This window comes from Helicoverpa zea, chromosome 18 (assembly GCF_022581195.2).
Source record: "Helicoverpa zea isolate HzStark_Cry1AcR chromosome 18, ilHelZeax1.1, whole genome shotgun sequence".
Lineage (NCBI taxonomy): Eukaryota > Metazoa > Arthropoda > Insecta > Lepidoptera > Noctuidae > Helicoverpa > Helicoverpa zea.
The window spans coordinates 11,147,555-11,163,447 of NC_061469.1; the positions used below are offsets into that span (position 1 = coordinate 11,147,555).

Sequence of the window (15,893 nt, forward strand, 5' to 3'; positions counted from 1 at the left end):
AAAAATATTTACATAGGTTTATAAGAACTATTTTTATTTTATTTACTAAACTGTTTATGTACACAGCTGGTGAGACAAAAAAAATATCAGTCGAGTACAAAGGCACCGAGGTAAAAAATACCATAAATACTTAACAGCCACAAAAACTGAAATGAATTTAAAAACAAAACAAGAAAAATACTACGCGTCCCATTTGGAGTCTTTGGCCTATTTAAATCTTTCTAATAAAAGGTCCCAAATACAGCACTTTCACGCAATGACAAACCTAGAACCTAAAATATGTGAAAACTTAAACTCAAAATTGAAACTAGCGCATCAACATGGGTGCCACGTTTTCAAAGCCAAGGTACAGGACAAACAAGAAACCTGATGAGAATTCAGAGGGTCTTAATTTAATTCCCAAGGGCTTTAGGTGATTAGTCTAGGCTATGAATAGAGGTCCGGCTAAGCTGTAGCCAGACTATAGTTCTTATCTATGAAAATAGGTACGTAAAATAGAGTGTTTTCGAAACATTTTCGTTTTAATGTTTATGTAGATTTTGGTAGTTAAGTTTTTATTTTTTTGGCTGTATAAGTCTATATGGTAGTTAAGTTACTTTCTCACATAAAATATCAGAACTAGACAACTAAAATCATGCTAAGATTTTTTTTTATACAATCAACTACCCATTTTTTGAAAAATGAAAAGTTGTTGAGTATTTCACAAAAAAAACCTGCAAAAGCCTTTTCGAAATAAAATGCACTTAAATAAAACAGTGCGTTCCTATTCGAAAACAGTTACCTATTCCACTAGCCCCGACCTTTTCAATTCAATACTTTTGCATAAAAACCAATGTTTATTAAAAAGCAGAAAGCCCCGAAGCCAAGGTATTTAAATATAAAAACGTTATCTAGCTCCGGCAAGGGGGTAAGCTGTATAATTGGCCCCCTTGCGGTTCTCATTAGTAGATTCATTTGTTCTTCGTTTCAGACCCGTGTAAGGGTGAGGTTACAATGTATGAACAGGTGTTAGCTGAGATAACTAATAATCTTCTTCCTCAATACCTTATGACTGAAGGTTACTACAATATGAGTTAATCTTAATCTTTTTTTAATATGATTATCATTCGCCAGGTCTACACTGCAATCTTTCACTGTAAGTATCTGTTTCGAGTTTTCATTATGCTTGAAGTATTTTGTGGAAATCTGAAATTCTTAAACATGGAGAAAATCACTTCACAAATCACCAACATTTTTTTAATGAAACTGACTAGTAATATGGGTTGTACGTACATTTCTAGTAAATTTGTTAAAGGCATGGAATGGGTCTATGGACATATTAGTGCAATTTGGTGGAGATAAGTAAAAATATCGTGAATAGCAATTGAAAATATTGCCGAAAGCAAATAAAAAATAATACAAGCTAAAAATTTTACCAACAGATTAAAAAATATACCTACCTAGAAAATTAGGTGGAAAAATATTGTATCTACACCCTTAACCAGATGCCTTTAATATGCATTGCTTTGCATCGCCTAACTAAGCGTTGCAGCGTTTATACCAGAATATATTAAAACCATTCTGTAAGTTAAACGACTAACAGTTAAGGTAGTAGTTAACCTGACCAGGTTGTTTTTATTTTGAAAAAATATTTTGGTAAAGTAGGGCGTGGATTTTTGATTAATTGTGTGCTCGTTTAAGTTTATATAGTTTGTTTTGCACTTAGTGATAGTAGGCTGAAGGTAAACCAGATTATATAGTTTTACGAATATTTTCTATATGTTAGAAGTTTCAACAGCATTTTAGTTATTCGGTTAATGGAAACCAATAAAAAAAATAGATTAATGAAGAGTAATGTGACTGTTCATATGATTCCATAATCAGAACGTCATTTTCGAGTATCAAATAGACATAGTGGCTAATTGAGACACTGAAAAATAATTCTGAAAACACAGATACAGACTCATCATCTCTTTTTCATTTTGCCCTATTTTATTTTAAAGCTTAGGTACTCAGAAGTTTATTCACAGTAAACTCGCCCATAAAAGAGCTACAATTTCTTTCAGTAAAAATAATTGACAAAGTTCATTTCTTTGTATTTAAAGTTGCCTATTTATCTCGAAGGCGAACCATTGAGCAGATGAATTAAAAATAAAGACAAAGGGCAATGAAAAAATGAAGCCACTTGTTAGTGTAGAAGAAGGAATATTTTCTTTAAGTCGTAACAAAAGAAACGCCAGTTAATTACCCGGCTTTTGTTTTTGAACAATTGTTTGTAGTGTATCTCGGTGAATTGTTGAGATTGATACTTAAGTAGATATTATTGACTGGAAATTATGTTTGTGTATACTGTAACTTTTCCACCTGAAAACATGCAAGCTTGATAATCTAAATCCTGATCCTTGAAATAAACGCTATAAACTTCACCAATTAGGAAACCGCAGAGACATCTGTTTAAGGTAAATGGATCAAAGCTACATGCTTCTGTTTCTTGAAAACAAGCAAAAATGGACATAGTGGTGGTGGTCAGATGAGAGTGCCTAAAATTAAAACGTACCTACTACACACGCGTTACTCTAAACAGTGGTCAACTTTGGGAGGCTAAAACTTCAGAACGATCTCCTTCAGTAAGCACTTTGAATATTTTACTCAATTGACGTAATAAAGTTGCCAAACTCATTATCAGTTAACCCAATACATTCCTTATCTACTCCTATCCATAGACAACCCATAGACAAAGACAACCTTCTTTCATATAATGCCTTAGCAATCTAGCTCACCTACTTGGGTCCCTCATTTGACGTCATTTCCTACCCCTCCCCACCCCCTTCCCTTCCCCTAGCTTGTTCAGTATGAATAAAACATGATGTCGCATGGGATGGGACTAACAAATGATATTTCGATACAGCTTGTCGTTACGTGTAAGAGATTTGTGTTAGAAATTGAATAGTTGGATAATGTTTAACTTCTTTACTTACAAATTATTAATGTGATAGTTCAGTATAGCAGGTATTTGAAAGCGCACATTACTTCATTATAACCAGTCTAACCAAGGGGTATCGGGTTGCACGGGTAACTGGGTTGAGGAGGTCAGATAGGCAGTCGCTTCTTGTAAAGCACTGGTACTCAGCTGAATCCGGTTAGACTGGAAGCTGACCCCAACATAGTTGGGAAAAGGCTCGGAGGATGACATTACTTCATTATAAACTTGTGTGTAATCCACGCAGAAATTTGTAATGCCACAGTAATGAGAAAATGGGTTTCAATATCTTTACTATAGTTCGGCCATTCAGAGAATGCGTTCCTGACACGTCGCGATTGAACTGACGACGTAGGTAACTACATTCATTGATTATTGATATAATAATGTTGTTTTAATGCTCCTCAATTGTTAAAACGGTAAACAACCAGCAAAAATATTTTTATCGTAACTGCAACGCCATTGCAAAGTTACGTCGTCAGTTCAATCGCGACGTGTCAGGAACGCATTCTCTGAATGGCCGAACTTTAATTATAAATGCCAAAGTTACTGTATCTGTTTGTCTGTCATGCTTTTATCCTGACACTACTAAACCTTGGTAGACAATTTTACTATAGACTGAGAAAATACATAGGTACCTAGGCCACTTTTTAACATGTTGCGAGGTGTAATCCCCACGTGATTCACACGTGAGTAAAACCGCAAGAAACAGCCAGTTATAATGTATTTACATGAAAAACTGCATCACTAACCATACATTTCCAAATGGACGCTTAAAAATATTATCATTATCCTAGAACCCAAATACAAGTTAAAACATTGCGCCATTATTCACTAATTGCATCGTGTTCACCCGCCATGTTGGATAGTGGCTAATTATTTAAAACTTATACAATTAGAGTAGCCACACACGGAAGACTAAACAGTCGGCCGACAGTTGACCCGATAGTTGTTAATCCTGATCTGACCTCTCTCAGGTCGTGTCGGATTTTCCGCCCCATCGGGCTGTGAGAGTGAAGGAATAGTGAGTGCACCTGTGTGTGCGCAAATGCTCGTGCACTATAAGAAATATGTATATCCTGCGCAGTTGGCTGATCTCCTTATATCAAAACAGCCACCGTAGTCGAAATCGGATTTGGACGCCATTATTTATTATTCCGCATTTTTTTATATTAAAATAACATCTTGATTCCAGTCAAACTTTTCAGTCGGCCTCGGTTAAATCCCTGATCCTGATAAAAATGACTTATGATTACTTATGAGCTCAAACAAACTATCGGCCGACTAAAAGTTTTCAGTGTGTCAGTACTCTGACTCCCGGCTTCCCTCGGGAAATTACACTTGGCAACAATCATTAACAATGCCTCACTTTGGCTTATATATTAGTTGAATTGAAATTTTCGGTAGGCGGTTTTAGTAATATAGTTCCTAATTTTGGACCTAATTTTAGGATGAGTTTGCGGTTTAATAACTAAGTATAAGCTGATCCCGAAGGTGATTTTGTGCTTGCTACAGTTAGTCTGTGAATAAACTCATATACAATATACCTACTTCATGTCTCAGAAAGTAATGTTGAAAGTAGTAGTGGCAACCATTGTCTAAAAAAAATATAGATTAGAATAGGTCTTTATTTCCTTAGAATCTCTTAATTATCTTGTCTTTTTGTGTTTTTATTTATCATGTCTTTTTTGTGGTGAAGATGGGACAATCAGTCCCACTTTTTGAGTTAAGAAAGGCAAGGTAAAAATTACTGTACCTTCGATCTTACTCAAAATCCCAAACCAACTTTTACGTACTGAAATATTTTTCACACTTAGATGGAAAACAAAGTTTAGTAACTACGAAACCATGATAGATTAATTTAAACTAATATTATCTAGATATTGTTTGTTTGCTTGTTAGCGTGCATGTGCTAATGTCAGAAACTACAACTTGATACTATCTTTCAGTTATATCAGTCAACTAAGAAAGCTAAAGGCACTTTATAACGCGTAATACGCCAGCATAAGCTATTTGTAAATAAAAAATCGAAGGTCACACTACGATTAACTTCTTGATACGTAGAAGAAAATCTAAAGGACGTGAATGATGACGTCATACGTCAGTAATTACTACCAAACTGTATCGTTAGTGGATCGATATTGATTTATAAGGGAAAGTTATCGTGACGTGTTGCTATTGGGTTCGTTTCTCAATGAAAACGTAAGTGTAATCACTGCTTAGGTAGGTACTTTTATCAATGTGTGTAGAATGAAAGTATTAGGCTTTCACTGCTCAGTTACATACTTGTGTGGATGTGTATGTAATCAAAAATGATAAAGACTTCACTAAAATATTTCTTTTATAGTGTAGTGTACATAGTATAAAATAAATAAATTAATTAAAAAAATAATAAAAAAAATGTTTTATCAAAAGAAAAATCTGAATTATAATGTCCGGAGAAACCTACTTCTTGCGTTTGAATAAAAAAAAGCTGTTACTACTCCAATGCATGAATTATATTACTAAAAAGATTCATCAATATCAGATTTTGTTATGAAAGAGTTACAAACCTCCACACACACACACACACACACGCATCATTATTTGGCGAAAACTGTTATTGTTTGCATAATTTGACAACATTAGCCATAAACTACCTAAATCAAGTGAGGACATTCTCATAATTTCCTACATTAGTTATTAAGGTAATCTGGCAACCCTAATTTGTATGTAAGAGGTTATTGATGTGCGAAGTTTTAATTATTAATTGGCAAGTGTCGCTAACGGCTGTTCGTGATTCTATATCATAGTAGTTAAATATTATGTTGTCTCATGAATGCTCTATTGGTATAGTATGAGCAAAGGGCGACTGCTGTGCACGGGGTCTCGGGATCAATTCGAAATCGCTGTGTGGGTTTTAAGAAACTTTTACATAGGAGTCCAGAGTCTAGAAGTTGGTGGTGATACGCCCGTGCTTTGAAGGGTATGTAACTGTCGGTTCTGTGCCTGATCTCTCTGGTCTTGTCAGATTGGCGTCCTACTGTACGTATATAGACAAAAGCCGTAACATCAAAGCGTTTCTTCTTCTCTCACATAGTATATACAAACTTAAGAGAACTTTTTATCACAATTGATAATCTTATTATATTAATAGTGGTGCAATTATGATTAAAATCAACTCTTTCAAGAAAATATGCGTTAGCTTTATTTTCATCAAAAGCAAGTAACTTATTAGATAATTAATTTATCAATTGAGGATCATTCTCAATTAAAAGGGTCAAAGAAAGCCTGGAAAACAAATAACTTTATAATTTCACTCATTTATAAGTAATCCTTCAAAGTATAAATAAAGTGAAATTATTTTTGCTATTATAAAGTAAAATTACTTACAGTTACTTTTCAAACTTTCTTAATATCTTTGAGTAAATATCAAGTATTATGCCGTCGAATTATTCAGACCGGCTTTCCTATCATATCAGGAGAAAAGTATGATCATCATTGTTATTAACAGCGCTTTCACACCTAGTAGATTTTCATCATGTTGATCGGTCACACCGCACGGCAAAACATCTTCTTACGAACGTTGTCGTGTATGTGAAAACAAACAATTGACGACTACATGTACAAAGAATGACAGTTGAAATGCCGCATCGGGTTTTTTGCCGTTTGGAACGTCGGAAAATCAGCCAGTGTGCAAGCACTTAATTACTTAAGACGATTGACTATTCCAAGTCCAGGTTTTCTCACCTTTGAGACGGGCGATGCATATGCAGTTTCTATACGCTTTGAAAGCTACTTATATTTTAATTTAAAAAAATCACATTTATAGTTCGGCCATTCAGAGAATGCGTTCCTGACACGTCGCGATTGAACTGACGACGTAACTTTGCAATGGCGTTGCAGTTACGATAAAAATATTTTTGCTGGTTGTTTACCGTTTTAACAATTGAGGAGCATTAAAACAACATTATTATATCAATAATCAATGAATGTAGTTACGTCGTCAGTTCAATCGCGACGTGTCAGGAACGCATTCTCTGAATGGCCGAACTATAGTTTTTTTCACTTTACAATTTAATTCAGCATGTTTTCCGATAAAGTGAAACAAACATACTTATAACAAAATCACATTGGTAATAGTAGGACATAAATGATAATTCGTTTTTAAATCGCACTTCAAAAGGCTATTAAGTCTTTTTAATTAAAGAATACTGCTTTAATTAATATTTTTTTTTTACATGTTGAATTTTTTACTGTTGCATATTCATGAAGAACTTGATGTTCTGTAGTTACTTTTCCCGGAATATTTCTGTTTTTATTTTATAGCCGTGCAGTCAAAAAAGGTTAATATGAATTACATCGTATTTTAAATTATTTAAGTAAGTATGAAATTGTTTATTGCATTATCATTTTCGTTTTATACGTTGCAGTAGTTGTAAAATTATCATCCCTGAAAAGAAAATAGAAAGCTCTATTTTATAACGAGGCTTTCAAGCTTTAATGTGTAATATTATTATTGAGGAAAAATAATTCCAAGGCGCCGGCTTCTGTAACCATATAGAACAAAGTATAGTAAACCAGAACTTTTGTAAGCTTTTCGGAGTCCGTTCCTTTTTAAATGTTATGTTATGTAGGTAAATCTATATAGCCATTATAGCTCTATGATGGATTTATATTATATACCATACCTTAAATTGCGATTGGAGTTTGAATTTTGACATTAGCTCCTTGTTATAAATTAGGTATGGCAAACAATCTTTCATCGAAAAACAACGACTATATATCGGGCATATCGGCTAGATATAAGAATCCGCAGTAATTCAAATACTAGTAACTCCATCGGCATAACTAGTATTACAGGAGGCTTAACCCGAGACAATTTGAAGTTGTCCAGCGTCATCTATTATGTATATTGCTATTTTCGTCTCAGCCACATTTAGGTAAGTAATTGAAACCGTTAGTTTATGTGACATTGTAGGTGTCTGTGTCTAGTTATTCGCAAACATTGAACTAGAAGACCTGTATTTTAACTGTAGCACAGATAAACGAATACTATGGAATATATTGATGAAACAAGAGGTTTTTATCCGTTTGAGCCAACGTAAAAGAGAGTAGTTTGACTGCCGATTTACCTTTGTTTGTGGCACTATATCTACATCAAACTTAGACCATTTTGATAAATGATACGTCTTTTTATTTGTCTCAACACTCGAATTTATAGAAAGCACATAATGACCTAGAACATTATGAAATGAAGGCGTATAAAGAAACAAACTTTTCAGCTTTATAATAAGGGTAATATGCTGCCGTCTATTTATAAGTAAGTTGCGGTAAGTCTGATTTTGGTAAAAAATTAGTTAGACAAACAGAATGGAAATTTAAAATTGTCCTTTAATTTAATTTTCTTAGTAAAGAAAAAACTTCTTTAGTCTTGTGATTTCTTAAAACCAAAAATATTAAACAATAGTTTTTACCCTAACCTGCGTCGGAACGTGCGTAAACCATTCTTTTAGGAAAGTTTAACTGGGGCAATGGGTTGCCTTGCTTATTACACTGAACACGACACTGCCTTACGTGAAAACCACCCTACCTACAACACCCCCAAAAATAAAAGGGAAAACGCTATTATTTAAAATACGGCTGAAAGGTCGGTAAAAGAAAAAGTTTTTAAAGAAAAGAGTTTTTTTTTCTTCTTATAGCTTTTTGTTATATTTGGCTTTTGGTGAAATTGCTTGTATTGTGAGCTTATTTTATGAAATTGTCTGAATAGGCAATGTGGTAAAATTTTAATTAATTGTTAATGTTAAAAGTGTGGCTTAAGTTTACTCAATTTTTGATGTGACAGTTTATAATTACTCTACCAAAAACACAGATATAATCTGGCATCACAATATGAGTACAAATCACATGAATTTTCATATATTTGTACTACAACTATTATTCAGACTCATTTTCTTATCATTTAAAATATATATTTATTTTATTAACTTTCAGAAGCTTTATTGTCACTAATCACTGGTGTGTCACAGCAATTTCACTCTCGCCATTAACATAAACACTTGAAAACTGTTTCATATACAAACACATAGATATACTCAATTAAAATTCAAATGCATGTGGACATCGTTAGTGGAAGTGAGAAAGAAGACGTGCGAAGTCAGATCGCACCCTTTAATTTTGACAAAATTGATTTTGAACTCTAAGTTGTTTAGTAATAGGGTCTGTTTTTGGGTGTGATGTACAAAAGTTCAGTTCATTACAAAATGAAATGTAGGTATCGGGTGTAGGAACAACGACGCATGCGCGAATCAGACAGTCAGACGTTAGTGTGTAGACAGCCGCGGTGAGAAGCGCACGCCAGCGCCGCCTGCCGGCCGCATAGAAAACTAAATATGAAATTCGAAATTAAAGTGTACATAACATTGTGACAGCCTAGTGATAGTGTGGTGTGATTTTTTTCTTTTTAAGTGATTTTTTTACTGTATAAAAATATATGAATTTTTGATGTGCGTTTGGCAGTGCCGCATAGAGCCCACAGAACCTCCTAAACACAGGTTCGTAAATTAAATTACTTTGTTGCGTGTTCAAACTCAGAAATTGTAATGTAATATTTTTAAGTAATACTTTGTTCTGACTGTGGAGTCACACTGAGCTACTATATTTACTAATAATACAATTTTGTCGCGTTTTTGTCACGATACAGTTAAATGTACCTATAATTTATTTTTATTGCTCTTTCATTGTAGATTGTTAAGAGAAAATAATTGGGTTCATTGAAATTTTATGCTTGTAATTATTTTTATTTCATTATTATAGAAAAGTTCATTAGACCTGTAGAATAAGTGACTTCAGTTTCGGATAATGATGACTTGTTTTTTCAAGGACTTTTGAATGTGTGGAATTTATAATCTTCATAAATTTTCGAATATATTTATTAACTGGTTCTACTTACACATGCAGTAAAGCAGGAGCAAAGAGCTTTTCTCTTCAAGTTATAAACTACGTGAAAATCGATGAAAACCCATACTAGGAAAATCTTGGTCATCATTTCATAGCCGACTAAATCTCATAAAGCCGAAAAAGAAAAATATTATATTTCAAATATTTAAACTACGCTCAATACAAACTGTTATAAGTACATTCGTACCCAAATGTATTGATATGTATCAACGGACTATCAGCCTAAGAGTCTTATTGAGCACCTGTGTCAGACCTACATAATACTTTAAAAATAAATAATTTTTCATTTTTAACAGTAGGTACCAGTGTAGACTAAGCACTATACACATACATACATATAGCAGTATAAATTCTAAAGGGATGCTATATAAAGCTTGGGTCAGAATTAGATTCCAAATATAGATTACAATATTCACTGAGTTGATTGACAAGTTCAAAGGAAACGATACCTTGACTAATTATGTCTCAACTATCATGACAGCTTGATACACCTTCTGTAACCAACTTTCTAAAAAGAAGGAGCTAAGAGGTATATACCTATATTTTTCCTTTTGGGACAATATTCTCGCTGATTCCTTTTTCAATGACGAAACTGTAGCTCTGGGGTGGCAAATTTTGTAGAGCTTGGAAAGTCAGAAGCCGAAAAATCTGACAAACAGACTGAGTCTTTCTCATTTCTGTAAGAAGTTACCTTTGGAGTTACACCTACTCCCGTATTGATTCAAAATCTATCTAACATAATTTAGAAAGAAAACGACAAATGATCTGTGATTCATTTTTGGTGCTATTACTTTACAAAAGAGCGTACAAGTAAATATAAATGTACCAATACTTATTTTAGTATCCTTAAAATCAACTTACAACCAATACTTCACTATTAACAACTTTAGGCTTTCTTCGCGCACTTTAAGATTCTCTGCAATATCCTACATAAAATGTACAACACACGCTGACACATCTGTCCCAAAGAACATAGTAACACCATTTCACTCACAGTCATCCCTTTCTGTTTCAGAGTAGTGTTTGAAAGCCTTTGTGCCGCTTTTACAGTTGGTTTCATGATGTCATCAGAGAGATCTAGTCTTAAATGGACTTTCTGAGACTAACAGACAGAACCATTTGTAATGGTCATTTGTGAAGGCAGATAATGAATCTCTGAGCAATTTTGTAGTTTTAATTACTATTGTTAAGGTACGGATGATAGATTTGGTGAAGTAATTGGTTTGTTTTGGGAGTATATATTGCAAATTTAGTGGTTGTCAGTTAATATTGGTATAAAATAATCAAAAGGAGAGAAAAAGAAAATAAGACAGCTATAAGGCTAGAAACGATACGTATACGATATCAAAAGTTTTTACCATTAGTCTCCTTGCCACAACATAATACATATGGTTATCAACTGCATCTCATGCATAGAGAAATAACATTATTGATAGGAGTGCAGTAGCAGTAGTCACTAAAAATACGCATAATGTACAAGTAAAATGTGTAAAAGAAAAACTGAGAATAAAAACAGAAAACTTTCTAACAATTCCTTGAAATATCGAAATACTTTCCAAGAATTCAACAAGCGTACTTCGCGCAAGAGGAAAAAGAAGCACTTACATTACCAACTTTAAAAGCACGCTGATAAAAAAGTAGTTATTCTAATTCTAAATATATTAAAATAAGTTAAACCTGCATAAGTATAAGCGATGGCGTCAAAATATTGATGTCAAAAACGCTGCCAAGTTTCAGTTTACCGGAGCCAACAAAAGCTGAATACGAAATGCAGGTTCCAAATTTTAAACTTTAGCTGGTTCGGACAAGACAATTTTTATGATTTAAATCGACTGGAAAATCTGAGGTTCCGTTGCCAAGTCAAATATGAGGAATCATAAAACGGCTCTGATTTATTTTTAAAATAAATCAATGCTGATTTTAGATTCCACGTTCAATTTATGGAATTGTGGCGGCTGGATTGAGTCAATTGATTTAATGATGGCGTAAAGTGGTTTACGTTCTATTGGAGCATAACGAGCATAACAATGAAGAAACATAAAGACATAATAATAACAACGAGAATATTATATAAATAGTAGATGGAAGCATAAATATGCCATAAATATGCCATTAATCTCAAAACATTTGGTAAGCAAACATTACGGAAAATGCTTTGTCATGCCATACGTATACCTTGCTTAACAAAATTATAGTAGTAGTTGGATATAAAAAAGTGAATTGGATCAAGGATTTAAACAGTATTTAATTTAAAGAGAGTGGGAAGATATACAATTATGTAACAATTCTGTCAATTGATCCTTCATCACTCTATGGCGTGCCACAAGGAGTAATCCTGGGCCCTGTATTCATCTTCTATAACGACGGTAAATATTCTCATACAGCTTTAATTAATAGAATAATTTGGTCTTACAGCCGCTTTCTGATGCTGACAGCCCATTAATCAACAAGTTACCTTCTGTGAAAATATTTTGTATGTTCCTTTGTCAAAAATAAGGTACAATTTGATATTGATTGTTCCATTCGCTCTCATCAATCATTTATTTTGTGCTTTGTTTGTATTAATAGTATATTTTATATTTAATTTACTTTTACTAAAGTAACAAATATCTATCATGCATTTCAGCTATCAATTAATTAACGAACATTCATACATAGATACAGTGAAAAATAAGTTGTATAATATCTTTTAACTAAACACCTAAACATAAAGCGTAGATTTATACCGTCTTACCACAAAAACTTTTAAACGTCAGTTTATGCCTTGTCTAAAAAAATGTCAAATTCTGACGTTGACATATGGTTCATTTTGCAGCCAAAATTTTATTAGACAAGCGTAAAACAGGGTTTAAAGTTTTTGTAGTAAGGCCCTTAATGTTTAAAAATAAATATATTCATCCAGAATATACTCATCACACATTTCTGTTTATCAAAAAGTAATTAAAACGTCATCAGAAGATGAAGACCTGACACTAGACTAAACTTCAGTAATAACTGAAAATATATGCCAAGGTGCAAAATGCTATATTTTGAGATGCGTCTGTTTAGGCTAGCGCCAATCATAATAATTATAAGCGAAGAAAAGTTTTGGAATGAAGATGTTGACACAAATGTATATAGTCCACCTTTATTTGACCTTAAATACCCACAGATAATTTTGATATTTATATTTAATATCTTCTAATTTTGATATTTACCGATGTTAATTTATATTTTTGTATGCACTAATTTGCAGCTAGTCTGATTTTGATGAAAATAGGGTTGCTTGGGTAGGTACTTGCAAATAGGCAATCACTCCATCTAAAACACTGGTACTCTGCTGGGCTGGAAGCCGACTTCAAGATAGTTGGGAAAAGCCTAGGCAGATGAGATGATAAGATGGGTACATGATCTTTAACTAAAATGTTTTATATGGAAACCATACCGTTGATGGAATAATGAAATAGGCAGAAAGGAATGGAAGAGTTTGGCATGTAATGGTCTCCCAACAATTCAAAATTGAAAATTCAAAAATAGGGGTGTTCTAGCCAATCAGAATTTCATCAACCATAACGTGGTAACCTGAATGCCAGATATCTAGCTACGTCACAGCACACAATGGGTTTCCATTCAACGTGATAGCTTTTATATTCTTGTTTGTTGGGTGTGCCGGGCTGTGTAAACTGTAGTGTAGCTAGATTGTGGCAAGTTTGCAAAACGAATAAATTAATGTGGACTAAATATGTTTTGTTGGTGGGTTACGAAAATATGGGTGTAAGAATTTGGCACCTTTCTATGGTCTTGCAAAGGAGTTATGCTAGAGAACTATTGATTTTGCCATAGTTAATAGGTGCTAAAAAATTTTGGTAGAATTATTGGAAATTAAAGACAACGAAGAAAGCATTATAGAAAAAAATAAAATGCTTAATGGGCTGTAAATAATTGTTGTTTTGTTTATGACGTTTAATATTTTGGAAATAATGTGTAAAGGCTTTTATCTTCTGAAAAGTATTTTACCTTATGTTGTGGTCGACTTTCAATCTAGCTTGAAGCCGACTGCCTACCAGACCTCCTCAAAGCAGTTACAACGAGCATATTATCAACAAACATACCAAACCAAAAAAATATTGCCAAAAACTTGAACTTCACATACAACACTACATTCATACTTCATGCTTGACTTCAGTAGTTTGGGTATAAAGTAATAAATAACTATGCAACTAACGGGCAGTAGGCAACAAATTGCAGTTTTCATCTGTATGTTAGTTTATTAATTCGTAATGTCCAACTCGGTGTTTTTCTTTTCTTTTTTACTTTGGTGTTGCTCTATGTAAATCTGGATCGTTGCTTTTTATATATTCCTTATTTTTGGTATAATCTGTAAAAAGTATGAAAAGGTTTTCATTTTCAAAATGGTTGGCTATGATATAGGTTGCGTCGCTTAAAAATATTTTTAATTTGTTAATAAATTATAAAATTCTTTTTCATTGTTTTTTATTTCATTTTATTAGTACTTAGATTTATGAGAAAAAACAGAGAACTTAGAGAAACATGAAGCGATTTTTGTGCTCACGCTCTTAACCAATTATAAAAAAAACACAAAATAATACTATTATACATTATTTTCCTTTCACATTTACCGAACTAATTAATTAATTCAACCAAAAACCATACCACAAAGAGCAAACAAGATTTTAATTGGCTGTACCGCTATATAAACATTAATGATTCGATTCAAAACTGCATTTACTATATTTCCGTAACCTGATTTAAAATCGATCAATTTAACACGCGCGGGAATTCAAAGCTATGGTTAAAATTAAACTGTTCCTACTAAATATGAAACATCAAGCTAATTTTATAACCGATTACTTTGATTTATTGGTTTATTTTGGCAGTTAACGAGGTACAGTCAATGTTATAAGTGTTTGTTTTGAATTGAAGGGGATTTTACAAATAGAACAATACGTATAAATAGATTTATTGAACTTTACATGTTACAATTTGAGCAGCCTAATAAATCTTGCAAGAAGTACCGGTTTGCCCCTTTAACTGGTTGCTCTATAAGAAAGGTGTTCAGCTGCATTCATAAGACTGAAAGCCCACCCTAACATCGTTGGAAAAAGACTATGCAGATGATGATCAACAACAAATTACTAAAGTTTATATTGATGGATCCGCTATATGGAACCAAATTTTACTTCATGCAATGACAAAACTTCCCTTATAACCTTTATTTTTGGGGGGGGGCTTATTCTAAGTGACACTTAGTTAGGAAAACGTTAAGAGATTGTTGGTGAAAACGGGCATTAATGTCACATTCAAAATTTCTTAAAGATTACTAACACTGTTACCCCCAAGTTGCTTCTACATACACATACAGGCACCTATCTATTCACAAAGCTCATCGTGCTCAATACCAACATAGGCTGATCTCCATAGATTTATATTACGGCATATTGGGTCCCACATAAAACCTATGTGTTCGCTATGTGGGATATGGTTATATGGGGTTGTCACGCGACCCTCTTATATACCCACCTATTGATTCGCTTTTGTTTTTCTTTTATCACGATTTTACGTGGAACTAGTGATGCCTATCAGGGTCTATATAGGTTGAAAGTACTATATATTGTGTACTGGAATTTAGTAGGAATAATTAACCCATAATTAAATGCGCTATCGAGTATGCTTATGATAGTGTTTCAACGTTTTTATTGCATTTAATCGTTTTTGTAATTACAGTTGTGAAGAGTAATAATTGTGAACGGTTTTAAAATTATTGTTTTTTTTTTTAATAATAAAGCCATCAGAAAGTAATTTCTGAATCACACAGCACGTTAGATAGATGCGTCAAAACCATCTTACACGCAGAAAGCTAAAAAAAAGATCGATACATATCTCAACAATCACAAAAACAGTAAACAAATACACTGAAGCGTTAACAGTACAACCCATTACTAAAATAGAAAAAAGCCAACATTAAAAGAAATAAGTTTTCAATCTAAAGGGC

At 33.2% G+C, this 15,893-nt stretch overlaps 1 protein-coding gene across 4 annotated transcripts in view; it reads left to right on the forward strand.

The window, feature by feature from the left end:
* The first annotated feature begins 9,272 nt into the window (after positions 1–9,272).
* Positions 9,273–15,893, forward strand: part of LOC124638754 (potassium voltage-gated channel protein Shaw-like) — an 84,244-nt gene continuing 77,623 nt past the window's right edge. For all 4 annotated transcript variants that reach the window (XR_006985402.1, XM_047175827.1, XM_047175828.1 and 1 more), the window contains exon 1: positions 9,273–9,495. The gene's annotated coding sequence lies outside the window, so the exon portion shown is untranslated. The remainder of the gene's footprint in view (positions 9,496–15,893) is intronic.